Source organism: Lontra canadensis, unplaced genomic scaffold (assembly GCF_010015895.1).
Source record: "Lontra canadensis isolate GAN:19392208 unplaced genomic scaffold, GSC_riverotter_1.0 scaffold30, whole genome shotgun sequence".
In the NCBI taxonomy this organism is placed as follows: domain Eukaryota; kingdom Metazoa; phylum Chordata; class Mammalia; order Carnivora; family Mustelidae; genus Lontra; species Lontra canadensis.
The window spans coordinates 12,234,616-12,258,268 of NW_022631024.1; positions in this window are offsets into that span (position 1 = coordinate 12,234,616).

A 23,653-nucleotide genomic window follows, 5' to 3' on the forward strand; every position below is an offset into this window, starting at 1 on the left:
AATTTAGGAGATTCTGTATAATACTGACCTTCCCTGTGTATGAAATGATATACCCCCTTTTTATCTAGGTCTTTTTTTAAAGTCTTTCAGTGATCTTTGAAACTTTCTTTATAAAACTCTAACACATCTCTGAATAGGTTTATTTTTACATACATTGTAGGTTTTGTTGCAATAGTAGTTATTTTAAGATAAAAAAGTGCAGTGGCCAACAAGCATATGAAAAGATGTTCAACACTAATCATCAGAGACATCTAACTCAAAACCATAATGAGATACTACCTCACACCCATTAAGAAGGCTACTATCAAAAACCTAGAGAACTGAAAATAACAAGCATTGGCATGGATTTGCAGAAATTGGAACCCTGTGCCCTATTGATCAATGTAACATGGTGCAGCCCTTACGAAAAATGGTATGGCAGTTCTTAAAAAAATTAAAAGCAGAATTACTATATGATCCAGCAATTCCATTTCTGGGTATATACCCCAAAGAATTGAAAACTGGACCACAGATATTTGCATATCCATGTTTATAGCAATATTATTCACAATAGTAATACCCCCAAAAGGGGGAAGCAACCCAAATGTCCATTGACAGATGAGTGATAAACAAAATGTGGCAAATATATACATATTCAACCTTAAAAAGGAAGGAGATTCTGACAACAGAGAGAACTTTGAGGACATTATTCTAGGTAAAAATAAGCCAGTCACAAAAAGGCAAATACTGGTTGATTCCACTTAGATACCTAGAGTAATCAAATTCATAGAGACAGAAAGTAGAATGGTGGTTACCAGGGGCAGGGAGGAAGGAGTAAAATAGGAGTTGTTTTAGGGGCATAGAATTTCAGTTCTGCAAGATTAACATGTTCTGGAGATCTCTTGCACAATATGAATATGCTTAACATACTGAACTGTAAAAAAGGGTTAAGGTGTTTAATTTTATATGTTCTTTACTGTGATAAAGGTTTTTTAAGTATTAAAAATTTGAATTGTTAATGGAGCATAGAATTGAAATATGGTTAAGGTCACTTTAGTGTACTGCTCTTGTTATTAACCAACCTCGTTTACCCATTCTATAGACTAATAGTTTGTATAGATTCTATTGGACAGATAAGACAATCATATCACCTGCAATTAAGTTTTCTTTCTTCCTTTCAGGTCTTACTGTTTTCTTATCTTACTGTGCGATCCTTAACTTCCAATACACTGTTAAATAAATTATGGTAAAGACTATCTTTGTCTTATTCCTGATTTTGAAGGGAATGGTTTTAACATTTCACCATTAAGTGGAATGTTTGCTGTATGTTTTTGGTAGATTCTCTGTGTCTTTTCTATTCATTTGTTGTTAAGAGTATTTCCCCCCATGGATTGGATGGGTATTGAACTTTATCAAATTTTTTATGTCTGTATCTATATCTATATCTATCTATCATCTATTTATATTTTGAAGATTTTACTTATTTCAGAGAGAGAGAGAGAGAGTGAGAAAAAGAGAGCATGAGCGGGGTGGGGGGGGTGTGCAGAGGGAGAAGCAGGCTCCCTGCTGAGCAAGGAGCCAGATCTGGGGCTCCATCCCAGGACCCTGGGACCATCACCTGAGCCAAAAGCAGATGGTTAACTGACTGAGCCAACCAGGCACCCCTTTTCTATATATATTGAAATAATTTTATGGTTTTTCTCTGTTAGTGTATTAATGTAGTGAATTACATAGATTTTCTGATAATAAATTATGAGTTTCAATCCAACTTTGTCTTTTTTAATACAGTGCTGTAACTTGTCTATTAATATTTCATTCAGTATTTGTCCTTCTGTGTTTATGAGGTATAGTCCTATTTTCCTTTACCATACTGTCATTGTCTGTTGTTTTTTAATTAAGATATTACCAGTTTCCTAGAAAGAGTTGGGAAGCAGTAACTCTTCTGTTTTTTGAGATAATTTAAGACTAGTGTCAACTTAACTGGGCCATGGGGTACCCAGATTTCTGGCCAAACATTATATATATACATATACAAATACACACACACACACACACACACACACAAACATCCATACATCTCTTACTGGCTCTGTTTCTCTGGTGAATCCTGACTAAAACAGTTGAAGTTTGAACAAACAAGTTTGAACTACACAGGTCCATTTATAAACCAATTTTTTAAAAAACCCACAGTACTGTAAGTGTATTTTCTTTATGATTTTCTTAACATTTTCTGCTCTTGGGCTCACATACAATATATAATATATATGACATATGAAATAAGTGTTGATTGACTTTATATTATCACTGAGGCTTCTCGTCAATTGTTATTAGCAGTTAATTTTGTTGGGGGGGGGCTGTCAAAAGTTATGTGGATTTCCCACTGAATGGAGGGCTCATGCCCCAACCCTTGCATTTTTCAAGGGTCAACTGCGCAACTGTGATTATTTCTTCATTGAATGTTTGGTAGAAGTTGACCATTACGATCTGGGCCTAAGGCTTTTTGGGTAGAGATAGGTTTAGATTTTACATTAATGATTCAGTTCTTTCATGAATATGAGTCTCTTTAGAGTTTCTAATTCTCCTTGAGACAGTTTTAAGTTAGATTTTCTGGGAAACTGACCGTTTTGGACTAGGTTTTTAAATTTATTGGCATTCAGTTCAAAACATCTTTTTGTGATTTTTAAAATCACTATTTTCTCTGTACCTCTTTATTTCTAATGTATATTTGTGCCTTCTTTTTCTTATTAGCTTTTGGTTTTGTTGATTTTATCATTTAAATTTAATATTTTCAGCTCATTATTTTCTTTATTTTTTTCTTTGGGTTGCTCTGTTATTCTTTTTATAATTTCTTGATTTGGGTGCATAGCTTATTAATTTTCATTCTCCTTGTCTAATATATATCTAACCTCTGCCCTTCAAGCACTACTTTAACAGGACCCCATAAGATTTGATATGTATTATTTGAGCCATCCATAATTATTCTTTCTTTGATTCTTAAGTTATTTACATCTATGCTGTAACATAGACTATCATTTTTTATCTTTTCATTCTAATTTAATTGCATCATGGTCAGAAAAGATGATTTGTATACTAGCAAAACTTGGAAATTTGTTGAAATTTGCTTCATGGTCTTGTATCTGTCATTTTTGCAGGCTTTTCTTATGTGTGCAAAAAGAACAGGTTTTGGGATGCCTGTGTGGCTTAGTCAGTTAAGTGTCTGGCTTTGGCTCAGGTCATGATTCTGGTGTCCCAGGATCAAGTCCTACATTGGTCTCTTTGCTCAGCGGGGAGTCTACTTCTCCCTCTACCTCCTGGTTCCCCTGCTTGTGCACTCCCCCCCCCCCCACAAAAAAATAAAATCTTTAAAAAAAACCCACAAAACCAAGAAAGAATAGATTTTCTATAATTGTTCATTATATTGTCAAATATGTTGTCTTATTCAAGTGTTCTGTATTCTTCAAAAAATGTTTTTGTCTGCTTTGTCTATAAATTACTGTTTGAGTCTGTTTAAAATTTTCCACTATGATACTGGATTTGTTAGTTTAAAAAATAATCAGTCACATTTTTTCTTTATGAATTTTGTGAGACTGTGATGTTAGATGTGTATATAATAATAACATTATATATTACAGGTGAAGTTTTTTTTAAATCATTACATACTGTTAATATTCTCTTGACTTAATCATGATTTTTGCCTTAGAGTTTTTTCCCCTCTGATGTTAATATAGCCACCTCGATTTTTATTTGGTAAATATTTAGTTGGTATAATTTTTCTCTCTTTCAGATTTTTTATCCACAAATAACTAGATTTTTATTTTTAAAATTCAATCTGAAAATCTGATTTTTAACTGAATAGATTTTAGTCCATTTACATTTATTGTAAGCTGCAATAAGGTCTGTATTTAGTTCTATTGTAACTGTTTTGTATCTTTTTTAACCATACTTTTAATTTGATTGACTTTATATTCCTTTTTCCCCCTCTACATACTATTTTTAGTTTTATAGTGTTATCTTTCTCTTTTTTTTTAAAGATTCCATCTATTTATTTTTCAGAGAAAGAGAGAGAACACACACACAACTAGGGGGAGTGGCAGGCAGAGGGAGAAGCAGACTCCCCCTTGAGCAAGGAGCCTGACACAGGACTCGATCTCAGGACTCAGATCGTGACCTGAGCTGAAGGCAGACTCTTAATTGACTGAGCCACCCAGGAATCCCACCTTTAATTTTTTTTAGATAAACTTTTAACTTTAGAAGTTTTAGACTTATAGAAAAATTATAAAGGTAGAATAGAGGTTCTCATATGCCCCACAATCAATTTTCCCTATTATTAACATCTTAGTATGCTTTCTTTGTTACAATTAATGAAGCAGTATTAACCCATTATTATTATCTAAAGTATATATTTTATTCATATTGACTTAGATTTTACCTGAAGTTTTTTAAATAAATGGTAGCAGTTTTTATTAGTGACATTTTTATGAAGAAGAAATAAGTTAGTGTATTAAAAAAACCACCTAATACAGTGCTTGAGACATAATAGGGACTCAACCACTAGAATTTCTCATTGTGTTTTTCCAGTTATTTAATAACTATTTTTATTTTTAAAATTTTTATTGAGGTAGATTGACATAGAACATTATATTGGTTTTGGGTATGCAATATGACTCAGTATTTATATCATTGCAAAATGATCATAATAAATCTAGTTCATCATAATGATCATAATAAATCTAAATAAATCAAAATGATCATAATAAATCTAGTCCCCATACATTGTTATAATTTTTTTTCTTGTGATGAGGACTTTTTATTTATTTATTTATTTTAGTAATCTCTACATCCAATGTGGGGCTCAAACTTACATCCCCGAGACCAAGAATCACATGCTCTTCTGACTGAACCAGCCAGTTACCCCTCTTTATAATCAAGATTTTAAAGATTTACTCTCTTACCAAATTCTAAAGGTGTAACATGGTATTTAACTATAGTTACTATACTGTACATTATATCCCCCATGACTTACTGTATAACTGGAAATTTCTATGTTTGGACCCCCTTTACCCATTTTACCCACCTGTACCTCACCTTTCCCTCTGGCAACAACCAGTCTGTTTTCTGTACCTATCTATAAGCTTGATTTTTTGTTTGGTTTTCTATGGGAGTTCTTCATTTTGTTTTTTAGATTCCATACGTAACTTGTAAGTGAGATCATATGGTATATGTCTTTTTGTATCTGACTTATTTCATTTAGCATAATGCCTTCAGGGTTCATCCAGGTTATTGCTAGTGGCAAGATTCCATTCTTTTTTATGGCTGAGTAATATGCCATTGTATATCTATATATTCCAGACCTTCTTTATCCGTTTATCCATCAATGGACACTTAGGTTGTTTCCTTGGCTATTTTAAATAATGCTGCAGTGACATAGGAGTGTATCTTTTGGAGTTGGTATTTTTTTTTCCTTCAGATAATACCCAGAGATGGAATTGCTAGATTGTGTAGGGTTTTTTTATTTTTTTGTTTTCTGAGGATCCTCCATACTGTTTTCCCTAGTGGCTGTGCCAATTTACATTCCCACCAACAGTACACAAGTTGTTCTGTTGTCTCCATATCCTCACCAACACTTGTTACTGCTTGTCTCTCTGATAGTAGCCATTCTAACAGGAGTGGGATGATACCTCACTGTAGTTTTGACTTGCATTTACCTGGTGACGAGTGGTGTTGAATGTGTTTACATTTGCCTGTTGGCCATCTGTTGGTCTTCTTTGGAAATGTCTATTCAGATTCTCTGCTAAAGGTCTTTTTCTATTCCAGAATCATATTCAGGTTACCACATTTCATTTGTGTGTCCTCAGGTTCCTCTTGGCTGTGACAGTTTCTCAGATTTCCCTTGCTTTTGATAACAGTTTTAAGGATTACTAGTCAGTTGTTTTGTAGAATATCCCTCAACTGGTATGTGTCTGGTGAGTTTTTTCATTACTAGACTGGGGTAATGGACTTTAGAGAGGAAAATCACAGATAGGGCCATTTTGCATCACATCATATCAAGGATATCAACATGACTTATCCCTATTGATGTTAACCTTGGTCACCCAGCTGAGGTAGTGTTTGTCAAGTTTCTCCTCCATAAAGTTACTCTTTTTCCTCCTTTCCATACTCTACTCTTTGGAACAGGTTGACCATACGAAGGAATTAACTATGTACAGCCCACATTTAAGGAGTGGGTAGTTACACTCTACCTTTCTGAGGGCAGAATATCTGCATAAGTTATTTGGAATTCTTCTGGATGGGTCTATTCTCTCCCATTTGTCTATTAATTCAATAACTTATATACATAGCTCTGGATTAATTGATATTTATTATATATTTATTTTATACTTTGGATATAATCCCAAACTCCTTTATTTTGCTGTTCATGTTGTTTCACCTTTGGCCATTGGAAGTTTATTCAGTTGGTTCCTGTGTACCTTTCATATAACCCTGTCACCATGCCTGTGTTAGCACTTTTTCCCTTTTTGACCCCACAGGATACTCCAAGATCATTTTTTATATCCCCCCACCAAGTCCTACAATCAGCCATTACTCCAAGGAGCTCTCACTCTTTTTATTGGAGAATGGTTGCATTAGAAACTTACCTTTAACTTGTTAACATTAATACTTGACTTAACAAATGTTAAGGCTAATGAATAATAATAATGACCTTCCTCTCTCAAAACCTTAAGTATTTTAATTCTTAATATATCCTTTTGGATTACATGTTGTACTTGTCCAGTATGTTAGTCCTGCCTTATTTTATACCTCCCAAATTCATTATTATTGTTGGCCTGTTCAACCCATATCTTATTTGGAACTCAGGCCTGAAGCTTTGTCTCCCTTCCCTGTATGAGCATCAACTTCCTCTTTCTCCTTTCCCTGGTCAACTGCCATGACAGCCATGTGCTTTCTGGTTTTTTAGTTCCCACTTTATATCTTGCTCCTGGAAATTTCCCCTATGTTTCTGTAAGTTCAAGTATTTGTTACATTGTGTTGAGCGTTTCTAGGTGTTTATGTCAGGGAGGTTTTTTGGACTATCTGGTCCGCAGTTTTCCAGAACCAGAAGCCCTTCTAGCTCATTTACAGACCTAAATAAACCTGACAAAAGATAGCACAAAGAAGGCGGCTGCAGGCAAATCTCATTTACAAATATAGATGCAAACATCTTAAATAAAATATTAGCAAATTGAATCTAGCAATATATTAAATGACTATTCCACAATGGCCAGGTAGGGTATATTATTGGAAAGCAAGGACAGTTCTATTTTAGGAACTCTATTAATATAATTCATCATATTAATAGGCCAAAAGGGAAAAACCAGGGATGATAAAAAGGCATTTGATAACACTCAGCATCCATTTCATAGAAAAACCTCTCCTGGCAAAATAAAAATAGAAGGAGTCTTCTTTAGCATGATAAGAAAGGCTCACAGAAACATGTTGAGGGGTAAGGCAGCATAGCCTGGGGACCTTCTGAAGCCAGAGGATCCCTTCCAGTTGCCCGTCTCCTCTTCTCAAAGTTGAGAGGAAATCCCCATGTCCCCACTTCTCTGACTCACTGGAGGCAGAACATCCCGCTCACCCAGAGAGACCCTGGATGTTTTGCTTTGTAGGCACTTGGACCCAGACAGATTGGAATGACTGTGTCATGTTGGATAAGCTGTTACCACTTGCTGAGCTTTTCTGAGCCTCAGTTTTCTCATTTGTGAAATGGGCCTTTGATTTCTATTTTATAGGGCAGTGAACTCGAAGTATGGTAAACTCTTGGTGTATGGTAAAGGCTTGGCGCCTCCCTCCTTTCCCAGCTCCCCTTTTGTTCGTCCTCATCTTCCCATCTTGGCATCTCCTCTCCTGTTTCATGCCTCTGGGCCTGGCCTCCTTGGTCTCCTTCCCCCAACTATGCCCACTGTGTAGGGTATGTGGGGAGACCCTAGAGTTAGCCCCCAAAGACAGGAAGGTAGCTGTATGGAGCCTGATTGGTGGCTGACCTGGGGACTGTCCCCAGTCCTTCCTGCCCCACGTTCTGCCCCCAGGGGACTGGTTGGTGAATCATGGAACTGCAAGGGAGCTGGTCGAATTGTAGGAGGTTCTGCACTCTGGCCTAAAGAGGGAGGTTCCAGAGTGAGCAGACACCAGCTTGGAGAACTCTGGGGAGCCAGTCTCCTGCTAATTACTTCCTTCTGGGATTCTCCCTTTGGGCCAGAGTCTAGAGTCACTGCTTCTCAGGGGAAGACAAAAGCAAGACCTTGGATCCCCACCGAGTGCACCCTGTATTTCTTTCATTGGCCCCTCCTAAGCTCCGCCATTCTGCTCTCTTCAGCACCCCAAATTTTCCTTATGCCTCCTACACCTCCACACCTCTACCCACAGCATGCTTGCCCCCTTCTTTTTTCTTACCCAGTATCCCTTGGGCCATCAGAGTTAGCATTTAGTCCTTTCCCTGCTAGAACATCACAATAATCCCATTTATTAGTCAGTCTGTATCCTAATGCTTTGCCATCTTGAGGCCTTATTGATTCTGGAGGGACAGTCTCAGGTTTAGGTAATTCCTAGAGGTAGTCAGCACTTTGCCTGGGAGCCACCTTTTAAACGCAAACCATTCAATCCAGAGCCCGCACCCCTCCCCACCTTCTTTATGGATCTCTGACCCTTGTGGGCCACTGTCTGCCTGCCCCAGTCACCCTGGGACAGGCACCAGATGACTAGGGACAGATGCTATGCCCCAGAGTCTGCAGAATTTATTCACGCTAGTCAATCCTGTGTCTGCTTACCTTGCCTCACCTGTTTCTTCCCGTGGAAGCCACAATGGTCCACATTTCCCTTATTCCCTCTGCCTTCCATGTGGCCCCTTGCAGTGTGGCATGCCCCCTCCTCTTGAGATTTGTCCATAGAACAGACTGTGTTTTCATCTCCTGATCTTTTGGCCTCACTTACCTGAATAATCACAATAGACCCGGTTATACTGAAGTACGAAACAGACCTCCACATCTCCTCGGCATAACTTGGGAAGCTTGGTGTTAGTGTGAGTGACTCTCCACGGCGGCATCCTCCATGCAGTGACTTAGTGACCCAGAGTGCTGGAGGCTTCACCCTCTTAGCTCCACGTTTGGGAGCATACATCCGCCATCACTGTGCAGAGTGAGAAAACGCTGGAGGATTTAAAACCAGCACTTAAGTGCTGCGGCCCAGAAGTGGCACCTACCACACATGCTTGCAGCGCATTGGGTAGGACAGTGATGTAGAGCCGCCTAACCTCTCCCCACCCCCACCCCGGGAGTAATCCTCCACTGTGTACAGTAGGAGGGAGTGAGCGGTGGCTGTATACTGGAAGCATCTACCACATCCTCTCTCCCCTGTTGCTGGGTCTGAAAAAGAAGCGCTGCCCCATCTTGAGTGTTTCCTTTAACTCACCCCAAAACTGCACTGGTTGGGGCGCGCCATGTCTTCCGCTGAGATCAGGATTTGGTGGGGGACTGGCGGGAGCAGGAAATTTGGGTTTATGAGGGAAGCCCTGGTATTATCCTCTCCCCCAGACAAAGCTGGCCAGCTTGAGTTTGCCATCATCTGGAACTTAAAAAAATTTTAAATTTTAAAAAGGAGGGTGAGGGAGAAGGAGAGAGAGACAAACAAACAACTTCAATCCCAACCGGGCAGAGACACAAATAGCGACTTTTAATTATATAATCTGCTTTTGATGAATTTATTTCTGACAGTTTTATAGGTTGACGAGAGAGTGCATTTTAGATGCAGAAAAACCCCATTATTCATTCTGGGCTCTTTGAGCATAAAAATTGTCAAATGATTTTAATACAGTTTTAAGTTTTATGTTTATTGTCAAGGGAAAAAAAAGTCCACAGCAATTACCGAGTCACATGCCCCTTAAATCTTTATGTTTCTGACAGCAAGAACAATAAAATATGTTTTTGCCCAAACCTTTTACCACTCAGATTGACGTGGCTTCAGAGACAGCTGCTTTTCTTCCATTCAAGAACCGTTTGTGAGGAAGCTAACTTAGAACCACTTCCTCAGTGGGGGGTGGGGAGGGAAGCATCTTAGCTGCTCGGCAGAACAGATGTTCCTTTGCAGAAAGTTCCAGACTCTGAGATCTGGGCCTACAGAAGGAAATGGGGTGACTACAGATTGGGCAGATCTGTGCTTTTGGACCAAATGTAAGGCACCTTGTTGGTTTGAGGAGGACCTGGGAAGTCACATCTTGCCAAAGATAATCCTCCAGAGAACCATCGAGAAGATCTCTCGCTAGTCATATAATCTGCTAAGGAGGAAACTTGTCTTGGTGTGGGTTCCTCCACAAGTAGAACCTGAGAGAAGAATTTCGGGACAAGTAGTCTGTTCAGGAAGTGATCCCAGGAGACACCAGTTAGAGGGTAGGGAAGGGAAGAAAGCTGACAAAGGGTGAGTTGTCAAAACAGGTTACCATCATGCCTAAGTAGAGGAAATTCTGCCGTGGAGCCTTGGAGACTTTAGAGAACATGCCTCAGGGTTGCCCCAACTGAAAGACAGGACAGTTTGGGTATTTGTGTGTCAGAGCCTCTCTCCTCATCAGTCCAGTGCTACTTCCAGGGGCAAGAACTCTCTAGACTTCTGGCTTGCCCTGCCCTTGAGCTAAGTGTGCTTACACAGGCAGAAGAGCCCCCAGGCAGAGGGTTGCAGGTGCAGTGAGCAACTTTCAGCAACCTCGGTGAATGCTTTAGGCTTGTGGGCAAGGCACCGATGTACCTACCACACCTGCCAACTTAAGCCCACTGGAAAAAGAGCCTGCCATTTTATGTAACTGAAGCCAATCAGGTATTGCATCGAAAGAACAACTCCTCAAGCAGATAGCCCCAGTGTGTCCATCCCTTCATTCCCTAGCACCCGTGCTGCTTCTCTGCTTTGTGCCCCATGCCAGCCCTATTGGAGAATGGACCTCCGTGAGGGCCCCAAGCAAAAGCATGTATGAATCATGTTACTGAGTATTTTTTGGCACTATGGAGGAGGAGTATATGCCGCCCACCGGTACCCTAAACCTCTCCTTGGTTGTTCCTCTATGGAGGATTATTGGCTCTCCCTGTCCCTCCCCTGTTAGCCAGCCTGCTGCGGTTCTCTTCCCTCAACCCCGCCCCATCACACACTTTGGTTTCTCTGGCTGCTGGGGTATAGATGGTTCAACTCTGCCCCAGTTTCTCTCTCCAACCTTGTTATTCCTACTGTGTGCTCAGAGAAGCCAAGCACCCCCTGTTAACGGGACCCAGCCTCTTTAAAAGGCAGGTAAGCAACACCATGCCTTTTGGAGTGTCACCCCCAGTCTGAGATGGTTCATCAAGGTGGTTCTGCTCCAAACAGAGCATTCTGGGGAGATGGAGTTATTTCCACCTAGTAGCACAGTCAAGCTCCAGGCCTGTACTTTGGGACATGGCTGGGCCCCGAAGGCAGTGTTGGTGTGATGTGGGGTGAGGAACACTAAGCGAAGGCCAGCACTTGGCCCAAGGCAAGTCAGCAGGGCCCAGTCTCTCAGGAGGGGTCTTTACATTTTCCACATTGAAGACTGTGGCTCATCTGAGGTCTGTCTTCCAAGAGTATCTCTGGGTAGACATAGGCCCGAATCTGTAGGCTTCAGAGGCTGCAGTTGGGAAGGAGGGAAGGATGAAGCTGGTCCAGTGTAGTGTCCCGTTCTGTGGTGGACTCAGCTGGGCAAGCCTGTCAAGTGGGAGTTGTATACGAGAGGAATGAAATATGGAAGCTCCCAGGAGAACCCCAGCCATCCCAAGAGCTTTTCCTAAGCGGTCTGGGGAGGAGGCTCTTACAGAGTCCCATCTGGGTAGTTCTGAAAAGGCAGTGACCCCACAACAAGCAGGAGCAAAACATCTCAGGGCCTTGGCACGTGCCGTTTCCTCTGCCTGGAAAACTCTGATGCAACCTACCCAACTAAGTCCTTCTCATCCTTTAGGACTCAGTACAAAAGCCACTTGTCCTAGGGCAAATGACTGGCTCAGTTAGTTAAGCGTATAACTCTTGGTTTCGGCTCAGGTTGTGATCTCAGGGTCATGAGATCAAGCCCTGTGTCGGGCTCCACACGCAGCACAGAATCTGCTTAAGATTCTCTCTCCCTCTACCCCTTCCCCTGCACTGTCTCTCACATGCTCGCGTGCGCACTCTCTCTCATGCTCTCGAATAAATAAATCTTAAAAAAGAAAAAGTCACTCCTTCAGGGAAGCCATCCTGGATTCCTCAGTCTTGCTCAGGCCACAGTGCCATTTGCTAACACTGCCCCCTGTGCTTCTTAGTAGCACTTGTTACTATTTTAATAAGAATGAATGTACACTGTCGCTGTAATTTTATGTTTCTCTTTCCCTCTGGGCTCTAAACTCTATGGAGATAAACTTATAGTTATTTAACTCATTGCTTTTTCCAAAAGACTGCATAGTGCCCAGCGGACTGCAGAGCTTATTAAATGTTGAATGGATGGTTGGGGGGAGCCTTGACTTCTGGGGTACTTCAGTGTCATTTCCTCCTGTCTTCCCAGTCTTCCTTGCAAAGATGTGGTCATGTGATTGAGTCTGGCCAATCAAATGTGGCTGAAGTGAGGTTCACTGGGACCCAGTGAGGTACAGGGCTGATCTGTGTGGTTCTCTGTGTTTCTCCTCCATGTGCTTCCAGATGACGTAGAGGGTCCCACAGGGAACGTTGAGGCCCTAGGGAAAAGCCTGGCTACAGACACAAGGTGCCTGGGTTACTGGATGACTGTGGAGCAGAACTGGGCTCTCCTTTTACCCGACTGGGAAATAAATCTCTGTTGTGTGAAGCTACTAAGGTTTGGGAGCTTGTGACAGCAGGAGGTGGAACTTAACCCTAGCTGATACATGCCCCGAGACAGAGGCCCTGGGAGGGACATTTTCTGCCTTTAGCATCCCTGTCTGGTTGCCACCAGCCATCACAGCAGGCAAGACGAGTGTCGTGGGAAGAGGGAGGAGGTCGTTTGCAGATGCTGGTTCCCTACACCCTACCCTCTCCTAGGAAGGTGTGAGCGACTTGAGGACATGGAGGTTTTGGAGTGGTGACCGGGCAGTAGACCGGGGATAGGAGTTGTGTGTGTCCGTGATCTCTGTGCAGTCACTTGTCGTCTCTGATAATAAAGCCTGCCTCATGGAGATATGTGAGCGCTAAAAAGGCTCGAATGCAGAGCACTTAGCAGAGCGCTTGGCACTCAGTAAACACTCCATAAAAGGGAGTTATCGTAATTATTATTATTTTTCTCAGGTCTCAGTTGAAGGAAGCCCTGAATTGAAAACCTTTTGTCTCGTTCCATTTCCAAGCCAGACGGCCCCATTTTTCTCCCTGTTTCTGCCGTTCTTGAGCAGACCCGGTGCCTATTACACAAACCCCAATGCATCTTTGAAGTTAGCAGCTAATTATGTTCCAGGAAGTTATAGATCTGGAGTTTTCCATGAGCCAGAGGCAATTGCCTGCTCTGGCTCTCATTTCCCAGCACAGCCTTCCAAGGCCTGATTGAGGTTGTAATTGGGAGCCCCCTTCCCCGGCCCCAGGGACCTTCTGGGGCCATCCCCTCTGTGCCTGGGAGTCAGGCTGTCCCTTCCCTTTCTCACCTCCAGCCTTTGCCTGCCCTGGGCTTCCTTCTGTAGCTGCTGACAGGATGAGGGAAGGTTTTGGGCTGTCTGTACTTGGGTTAGGGGTTAGGGTGAGGCTCTCATGCCCCAGTGCCAGGGAGCCCAGGAGGAATCACCTGCTCCTGGTAAGGTGCCATTAGTCCTTCCTTATTATGAGCAGTAGTAGTTTTTGCTGCCAAATGACTAAGTGACTTGTGTTCTTTTTATGTGCATTCGGTGCCCCTCACACCTTACTACCTCTCTGAACTGCCGCTCCATCCCTGACCTGCTCCCCTCCATCTCCCCCCTGCAGCCAAATGAGCACCTGTGCTAAGTCTTAGTACCGCCCACCCCCCCAAGTCCTGCCCCAGGGAGCTGCTTCCTCCTCCCATAGATAGTACTCCCAACCCAGGGCTGGGGCTGGGATGAGCCCAGTTTGGCTGAAGGTACAGAGTTTTAGGAGGTGTACACTTGCACCTCTTTTTTTTTTTAAGATTTTATTTGTTTGTTTGACAGAGAGACAGTGAGAGAGGGAGCACAAGCAGGGGAAGCAGGAGACGGAGAAGCAGGCTCGATCCCAGGACCTTGAGATCCTCAGCTGAAGGCAGACACTTAAACGACTGAGCCACCCGGGTTCCCCAGCACTGCACCTCCTTAATTTGGGTTTGCTTCTCCCTAATTGGGGCCCTGGTCTCGTTGGGAAATGAGCTCCCCTGGACATCACCAAAAGGCTTATATCTCTTTCCCCTGCTGATCTCTGCTGAGCCGTGGCCTTTGAGAGGGCAGGAACCAAGACTGTCCTGCTCGCTGCCATCTCATTCTTAGCTCATGGCCTGGCATACAGTAGGCATTCAGAAAACGCTAATCAATAAAAGGAATGAATTGCTCCCAAGCACCAAGATGCAAGTTACCAAGGGATGATGTCAGTAAGGCACTGAGCTAGATTCTGAACAGGCAGTGGGTGCTCTGTAAATATGAAAGCCATCTGAATCTCAGGTCCTCTGTTACCACAGTCAGGAGGACAGCAGGATGGGGAGTCTGTGATCCAGTTCGTGTGATGAAGATCTGGGAGTTTAAGTGGAACCCAGATCCAGTACGTCCCTGAAATGTGACACACCCTGAGAAGAGCTAACTCTGCCCCCCCCGCCATAATGCAAGCCAAACTGTGCTCGGCATCCCTGGGGCATCCCTCCATTTGTATGACAGTCATTTCTGCAGCCGGAACATCCCAGGCTTGTTTTGGCTTTAAGTCTTATTTGGCTCTGAATATGTTTGAATGGTTCTTGAAACTCCTAGCACAATCTTGTATGATCCTGTGCCAGGCATATTACTGAGAACCACCATATGTATTAGATCATCTGACCTCTGATAGCAGGCTATATTAATAGATATGTCGAGTCTCGAACAAAAGAGGCAATGGTCCCTGTCATTTCTGGATTAGCGGGAATTTATCCAGACTGTTCCTTCCTCAGGAAGTCCCACTTTAAGAATTATCTTGGTAATTCCAAGGGAGCTCAGAACAACCTCCATCCCCTACCATGTAAGAGGACTCCATGTAATGAGAAGAGACGAAGGCTATAGCAACACTGTCCGTGAATGAGAAGAGTCCCTTCAGATAGATGACTTAACTTATTTCATGAAGGATTAAACTTAAAAGTGGGAGGCAGCTTCTTAGTCCTGCCTTAGCCCAGGCTGGGACTCGCCAATGACAGCCATCCAGCTGTGGGGTGGGTTGCCTAGGTGGGTAGTGAGCTCCCTTCACCAGAGGTGAACAGATCAAAATGTGATGTCCAGGCCATAGAAACAACTGTGCGGAAAGGATAAACTTCTCAACTATTTTGGAGCTGATCCTGGGAGCCTCCCTGAGCTTCATACACCTCAGCCGTCCGTCCGTCCGTCCATCTGTCCATCCAGGGAAATAGTCACTGAGCCCCAGCCATGTGCAAGGCACTGTGTGGAGTGTGGGAGGAAGAGTAGTGATGAAGACAGCCAGGGTCCCTGCCCTTGTAAAGCTTCTATTCAGAGGGAGGAGAAATAATAAAAGCTTGTGAGCTTTCTGACAAAAGAAGGACCAACTTTTAGAAGAGTTTTAGATCTTGATTATTTTGTGGCCTGGGGCTTGTCAGCGCAGAGATCTGCCACTCTCGTGCCAGTCCTCCAGTTCACTGATAAGAAGGTGTAACAGGATAAATTACAACCTGACTGCATCGCCTCCTTGACTGGACTGCGGGCGTGCTGAAGTCGGCCTGGGAACTCTGGCATCTTGCACAGTGGCTGACACAGAGAGGGAGCTCATAAAAGGCTGGATGACTAAAGAAGTGGAAGGATGGATGGAAGAATGGACAGGTGGATAGGCCGACAGATGACCGAGATGGCTGAGGCCAGAGAGCTGTGGCCCATCATGACTATAGTCATTTGCAGAACCATCTTCATCCTCGGCCCAGGCATGGCGCACCCCCAAGGTGCTACGCTGTCTGTTGGTCTAGGGCCTTGGCCACTCTTGTCTGGGTCAGGTGACCTAGGCTCAGGGCAGCATTTGCTGAGCTGCCAGCTACCTCACTGAGTTGGTCCTCCAGCTCCCTCTGATGCTGTCTGCTCGCCCCTTTCTGTTGAGAAGATCAATCTCCTTGACGGAGAAGTTGGAATCAATAGAGAAGTAGATTAGTGCTGCCTTCTCTCTGCCATCTGCTACCAGGAAGAGGGTGTTGTGTTGTGGAAAGGGCACACAGGCCTGGAGTTGGGAGGGCTGGAGTGAGTCCTGCCTCACCTCTGACGCACTTGGAGCAAACAGGTCCGCCCTCCAGGCCTCAGCTTTCTTTCTCTAAAATGAGGGTAATGCTGCAACCTTGTGGGTTTGTTGTGAGAGTTCATGGGGATTGGAAGATGCAGGAAAATGGGTACAACAAAGGCAAGGCGGTCCTGGCAGAGGCTCATCTGTGTTGGCAGTGAGCTTCCAGTCTTCTGGGACGGCAGAGAAGGGTGTTGGCTACTGTTTTCCATATTGGAATGAGGAATGTAGCAAAAGCCTCACACTCGGCTTCAGTGTCTTTGTGAGCTCGCTTGGCAGGAGCATGAGCTGGACTAGATGGACATAATCGGCGCACGAGCCCTGGAGACCCTCCCCTAACTCACTGGAGGAAGTAGGGTTAGGGTCGCTGGGCTCCGCCTGTGTCCCTGGACACCCAAACTTAAGGACAGCCCTGAGTCCTCAGGACACAAACTCAGTCTAGGCTGGAGAAGAGTACAGGTGCCCCCAGGCTCAGTGGCCCCACGCCCTGCCTCACTGAGAATTTCGTGATGCCAAATATTTATTTCTTTTAAAGTAAATGTATTACTTTTTTTGGTGATTATAAAGCTAGATCAGGGGCACCTGGTGGCTCAGTTGGTTGAGCCACTGCCTTCGGCTCAGGTCATGATCCCGGAGTCCTGGGATTGAGTTCCGCATCGGGCTCCCAGCTCCACGGGGAGTCTGCTTCTCCCTCTGACCTTCTCTGCTCTCATGTGCTCTCTCTCTCTCATATAAATAAATAAAATCTTAAAAAAAAAAAGCTAGCTCAGACCTGTCAAGTACAGGTAAGAACAAAAAATAAAGGGGTGCCTGGGTGGCTCAGTGGGTTGAAGCCTCTGCCTTCAGCTCAGGTCATGGTCCCAGGGTCCTGGGATCAAGCCCCACATCAGGCTTTCTGCTCAGCCTGCCTCTCTGCCTACTTGTGATCTCTCTCTGTCAAATAAATAAATAAAATCTTAAAAAAAAAAAATATTCCTTTATCCCATTGCCTAGAGATAAACACTCATAGCATATATCCTCCTTTCCTTCCTGTAGATAGTAACAAAAATCGACACTCTCACTTCTTTCTTGCCCATTACATGACTGCACCTGCTTTATCTCATGCAGGCCTCATGGTGGTCTGTGAAGCAGGCACCCTTTCACTGATGCTAAAATCGAAGGATCAGAGAGGTGAAGTACCTTGCCTAATGTCACTCAGCTTGAAAGTGGCACAAGATTTGTTTATTCACCAAGTATTTGAGTGATGGGCAAATACTTGAGTGAACATAAATCTGCCCTTAGGAAGTTTGCATTCACATGGGTACCGCCCGAGACCCAATGCTCCTGCCACGTGCTCTACTCTCAGATCTTCCTGTCTTTTTAGGTGTGTGTGCAAAGTGGGGCCTTGCGTGTGTCGTCCACCTGACAGGTGCATGGATCTAAGGTCTTTAACCACAGACGCCTGGAGAATAGAAACACAGGGGTCCAGGGGTGCCTGGGTGGCTCAGTTGGTTGAACGTCAGACTCCTTATTTTGGCTCAAGTCGTCTCATGGGTCATGGGATCAAGCTTCAGGGCGCTCGCTCAGCGGGGAGTCTGCTTGAGATTCTCTTTCTCTGCCCCTCCCCCCACTCGTGCTCACACACTCTGTTGCTGTCTCTCTCTCTCTCAAATAAATAAAAACATGGGGGTCCATTTGGGGCCCCTGTGAATGGTGGTCACCCTGCACCCAGGCCCTCTGAGTTGGCTTGGGCTCTGGATGGCTATGATGGGCTGTTTCTTCCAGGTGCGATGTCCACACAGGCTCTCAGCTCTCCTCACCCATCTCCCAAGTAAGGAAAGAGCCCCAGAGAGATGGATCACTTGCTCCAGGTCACACAGCAGTGGGGACAAGAGTCTCCCGGGTTTTCCTGAGTCATCCATCTGTGTCCCTTCCCCTCTTGCGGCACAAAGGCAAGGTCCACCCTTCACTGTACCCTCAGCTATATGTAAGTGGCTGGTGGTCTGGGGCTGTCAGGAGGTGAGTGGGCCATGCCAACCGTGAAGCTCTTAAGTGGGGCAAGGGCTGGTTCTGGGGCCTCACTGCTCTGTGTGCTGAGGGAGGATGGATCCGTAGGAACCACAGAAATTGAAAAAGGGGATTTCTCCCTCTTCCTGCATATGCCAGGAGGCCGCAGGCCAAGGGTCTCTGGCGTGGTCCTCCCCTGCCAGCAGCTGTGTGGACCTTCACCGGCATTTACACACACTCCCACCCTGAATGTACATACCTTCCTTCAGTGAGCGCCATTGCTCTGGCCTGGTCTTTGTTGGTTGTCTGTCTGTCCATGTCTCCTCCCATTTTGTGTCTTTGTCTTTCGTTTTCATTGCTCACCCTCTTTTCCTCCCATCCTGTCTCTGTTTCTCTCTCTCCTCTCTGTATCTCCTTCTTCCTTCTCCCCCTTCCCACCCAGCCAGACATTTTCCCTTCTTGAACCCAGTCCCGGCCTCCTGGGACTCTCTCAGGTGGGGCCAGGCCAGACTGCGGGGGAGGGGCACAGAACCCCCCTCCCCAAACTCAGAAAGGTGGTTCTCTCCGCTCTGCCTGGCGTGGGTGCAGGTGATTTCATCTGCCTTTGGATATGAAGCTCAAATTGCACATCAAAAAGGATAATGCATCTTTAAGCTGTTACAACGACTTCTCAATTTTTCATTTCCTGTCAGGGTGGGAGCTGCAGGAGGCAGGGGCGGCCGCAGAGCCTGTCTCCTGCCAGCGAAGTGTCTGCCTGGATTTGAGCAGTAAGAAACCCAGGGGTGATAAATCGCTATTTCTAAGTAAATTTCATGCATTTGCCCTTTGGTTAAAGTCTCCCCTCTCAGCACTTTCCCTGTGCACACAGCCCGACTAATAACGCGCCGTGCAAGCTCTCTCCGCTGTGACAACTGATTGCACTTTGAAGTAATAATGGCTGATTTAATAATTGGTATAATTTTTCACTAGTACCTGAATGTCATCGACGCACAAAATAAGCTACCTGGACCCATGGCTGCAGCACTTTCCCTTCTTGGGGAAATCAATAATGCATTAAACCCCCAACCCAGGACCCTGAGAGGCCAGGCCCTGGTGGAAACTGTTACTGGGGAGGGTTGCAGTCACCCTGTGGAGCCTCCAAGGCAGAAAGACCCGTCCGAGGCCATCATTTGGGCTTGGGTCCCTGAGGAGCAGTGGCAGAATTGTGAGCCCCCAAGACCCAGCTCCGCCTCCAGGTTCCACCTGCAAAGGTCCAACTCTTTTGGGGGCTGTGGGGACTTAAGCACCCCTCCCCCAGTGTCAGCTGCCACGCACACAGGTCGTGTACATGTGTCTGTGTGTGTGCACATGTGTTGGAACTGAGTTCAAGTTCATCTTTACTTATAGGGCCTATTGTGAGCCAGGGATTGTGCTGGGGACCGTGGTCTGCAAGACTGACCTTGCCCCTGCCCCCGAGGAGTTTTTAGTCTTAGAACACGTGCGAGCATGGGTACCTGCGGATACATCTAGTGCCTTTGTCCGGGGATGGGGTGGGCTATGTGCTTTGCATGTGTATTTATATATGTGTGTGTCTGTCTAGGTCTGCTTGTTTGCGTGATGCAGAAGTGTGTCCTTGTGACGATCACGGTATACGTAGGCACTTCCTCTCCTTGCCTCCCTTGGCTTTGAGAGCATGTCCAGGACTAAGGCCAGCACTACTTCTCCACACTGAGCTGGGCCAGGGATAATAAGAATGTCCTCCCTGCTGCCCAGAATCTGGGCAGAATCTGCCTTCCCAGGGTGCAGGCTACCCGTGTTTTTTCACGCTTCCCTGAACTCTGCCTTCTGCGCCCTCCTGTGCCACCCCTCCTCATGCCATTTGCTTGGGCAGAATAGTCCCCCAGGCAGAGGGCAGACTCTGTAGCCTCACCAGATCCCATCTTTGGAAGAGTCAGATACTCCCTCTGAGCCCATTTCCCATAGGTTCTGCGAGATGCAGCAGGTTTCTGAAGGCAGCACCTTGAGCCCAGGCCTGCGCTAGGAAGCCCTCTGTAAACATTAGCTCGTAGCTCTCCATCCCTGTCGCAGGCAGCTCTCATGAGTGCCTTCAGGATAGGAGATGGGTTTTATTAAAGCCTGGTGGTACGGTGACTAGGACAGACCACAATACACAGTAGGTGCACGGCAGACGTCTGTGAAGTAGATGCAGGGGCTGGTTCTGTCGGCCGTTAGCATGAGATACAGGTAGATGGAGAAACCGAAGGGCTTTGGGTATTGCTTCCATTTGGGGTGATGGGGCTGGGGTTGTCTCCCTCTCAGTATGTGGTTTGCCAGAGTTTTGTAGGGACCAGGAGGCGTTTCCTAGGCCAGGTAGGCAGGAGAGCCCTTGCTCCTGCCAGATCTGGGACCCAGTCAGGCCCACTGCCCCCAGCCCTCTCCCCTGGCACTCACTGCTGTCTGGCTGTGAACCGGGAAATCGATTTCAACTTCATCTCAAGATCAAACATCTTAAGTGAGATTATTCACGTTCCTCCATTGTTTCTAACTCATTTCCTATTTTCCAGTTGAAAAACCCTGCCAGAAGCATTCTGTGGCAGAGATTAAAACAATTTCGGAAGCAGGCACCCAATTCTTCTCTTTGGATGTAAGCAAATTGGATGTCTGTGAGAAGCAGGCAAATTTTATTATGAACACATAGTTTGCTACTTAACTATCCTTAAGACCCCGAGTGCTTTGAGTTCTCAGCAGGAGGGCTCCAGAGGGGGCAAGATGAAGGGCGGGGGAGAAGTGGGAGGGTGGCAGACCCCCAACTGGGCCCCCAGCCTTTTCTTGCACAGCGGGAAGCAGTCCCCAGTCTCCTGGGTAAAAGGGAAAGAGCCCCATTTGCTGGCACCCCCTAAGTCCTGGGCACCATGCCAGGCACTTCCAAAGCATGAGTTCTCGGAATCGTCCCGAAGGTCTTATGGGAGGAGAAATTTGCTTTGACCATTTTTTTAGATGAGGGAAGGGAGACTCAGAGAAGGAAAGTAACTTGCCCGAGATCACCTAGCCTGTGGTTTGTGAGTTAAAATTTTAGTCCAACCCGTGTTGTTTAATCACCACTTTGATAGATCGATTGCAAATATGGCCACAGTTTTTCACGTCTCCCTCCACTGGAGTAGAAGGGTCTCGTTCCCTGCCCTTTGAATCCAGAGCGGCCTGTGACTTGCTTTGGGCAATAATATGTGACGGAGGAGACCCCATGCTGGTTCCAAGCCTAGGCCCCAGGGAGTCCTCGCATACCTTTGTGGTACCGCCCGCCCCAGCTGAAACGTTCATCCCAATTTAACGAAAACGTTTTATGAGTCTCATTACTCCTCATGTGGAATCACAGATGTCCTCCTGTAGGGATATGGCCTGGGATTCTGGAGCTCTTTTGGCACAGAACGGCATTAGTGTCCTGCTCCAAGGACCTTTTATCTAAGGGACATTTGGTTGGTTTCTTTTGGTTACCACTGTTTGTACCAGTCATCATCATGGTGCTGTCCCACTAATGAGTGGCCTGGATCTGGGCCATAGTCAGAGGAGGCAGGATCTCTGCCCTCCAGGGACCAAATCCTGGCTGGGGAGATGGCAGAGCAGACCTGAATGAAGCTCCGGGCCCCCTCCCCAACCTCACAGCTGCCAGGAGGTGGGGTGACTTCATCTTCACACAAGGCTCTTCCCAGGCGGTTCCCTTAGCAACAGCGCCTTGCTTTGACAGCCGCCTTCACAGACAGTCGGCTTTCCGGGAGGCTCCTTCCCCAACCCCATCCATTCTTCAAGTGGAGATCTTTGCAGGGGTTTGAAGCCTAGACTCAAGCAGTCTCTTCCTGACCCTCGGGGAGTCAGGCTGCTCCCAGACCTCACTGCATTCCTGGACTGGTCACACATGTCCTGTTGATTGGTCTTGCCCTTCCTCTGGCGTGCTGCTTCCTCCTGCTGTAAATCCTAATTAATTTAATCTTGCTCTTCTATCCACCCCCCTGCTCTCTCCCTCTGCCTGCTTCTTGCTTTTTCTACCTCCTGACTTCTCTTTTCCCTCTAACACACCTGCGTTCCACCTGCCTTTCACCCGCACATTAGCAGTTAAAGCGTCTGTGCTGACATTTAATGTTCTTAATATAGGCCTCAGTGACAGAGAAAAGGGGGCACAGAGTTCCCACACTGCCGGGGAGAGAGCTCTTTATCCCCCGTCTGTGAGTATGGAGATCCTCCCTTCCCAGTCACAGAGGAGGGGGCTGCTTTAATCAGGTCCACAGACCTGCAGGCATTGCTGGCTTTTCTGTTTCTTCCTGGGACACTTACTTTTTTTTTAGGCTTCTCGAGGCAGCCAGTAATGATGATCAGAACCTGCCCTCGTGTATCTCGTTGTGTTAGCCTGTCGGGCACTGTGCAGAGAGCCCCTGTCTCCACGATGTCATGGACTCTTAATAACAACCTATAAGGTACTAATATGAGTCTTCCCATTTCACAGGTTAGAAAACGAAATCTCCTAAGAGGTTAGCTAACTTGCTCGAGGCCATCAGTTAATAACTGGGGGTGTCACTAGCAACAGAAAATGAGAAATCTTTTTGCCTCTGAGTCCCCACCTAGTACAAGTGCTGGGACCCCCATACCCTTGGACAGGATCCTTATCAAAGCTTGCCCAGGAGGGAGTCTGGGCCCAGTGTGCACCTGCACCCACAGTAGTGTCCTCAGGGAGCCAGTGGTAGGGTATGAGAGCACAGCTGGTACCTCATGGTATACTAATGGCCAGCTGCTGCCGCCAGCAGTGACCCTGAGTTTCTCCTCCATATTGTTCCTCTCTTGGCTGTTGTCACCGATGTGGGGAAGGAAATTCCACCATTAGACCCTAAAATCTGTGTAGCAGTGCAACTGGGTCTGTTCCCTGGGTGATGAGTCAGAGAACAGCTGGAGTGTTTGTTATTGAGTCACACACAAAAGAACCTCTTTGCACCAACTTGCAGTCCTAGGGTGGAGGCCAGACAACATAATGTGGGAAGCATGGGGCCCTGCTCTCGTTCCAGAATCATAATCTCATGGCTCTAGACTTCGGCTGACCATCTCATTGTCCCTGTCACCATTGTCACAGTTATTTCTCCCCAGACGCCCACCGGGTGCCATTTTCAAATGCCTGTCCTGGGCTTGAGGTGACTTAGGAGCCCAGAACATAGATATAAAGATTGATACTAAGGAAGAAAGATTCTAGGTTAAAGGGAAAGGGAGACTGGGTGGGATCCTGGGGGTGGAAGGGGAATCAGGG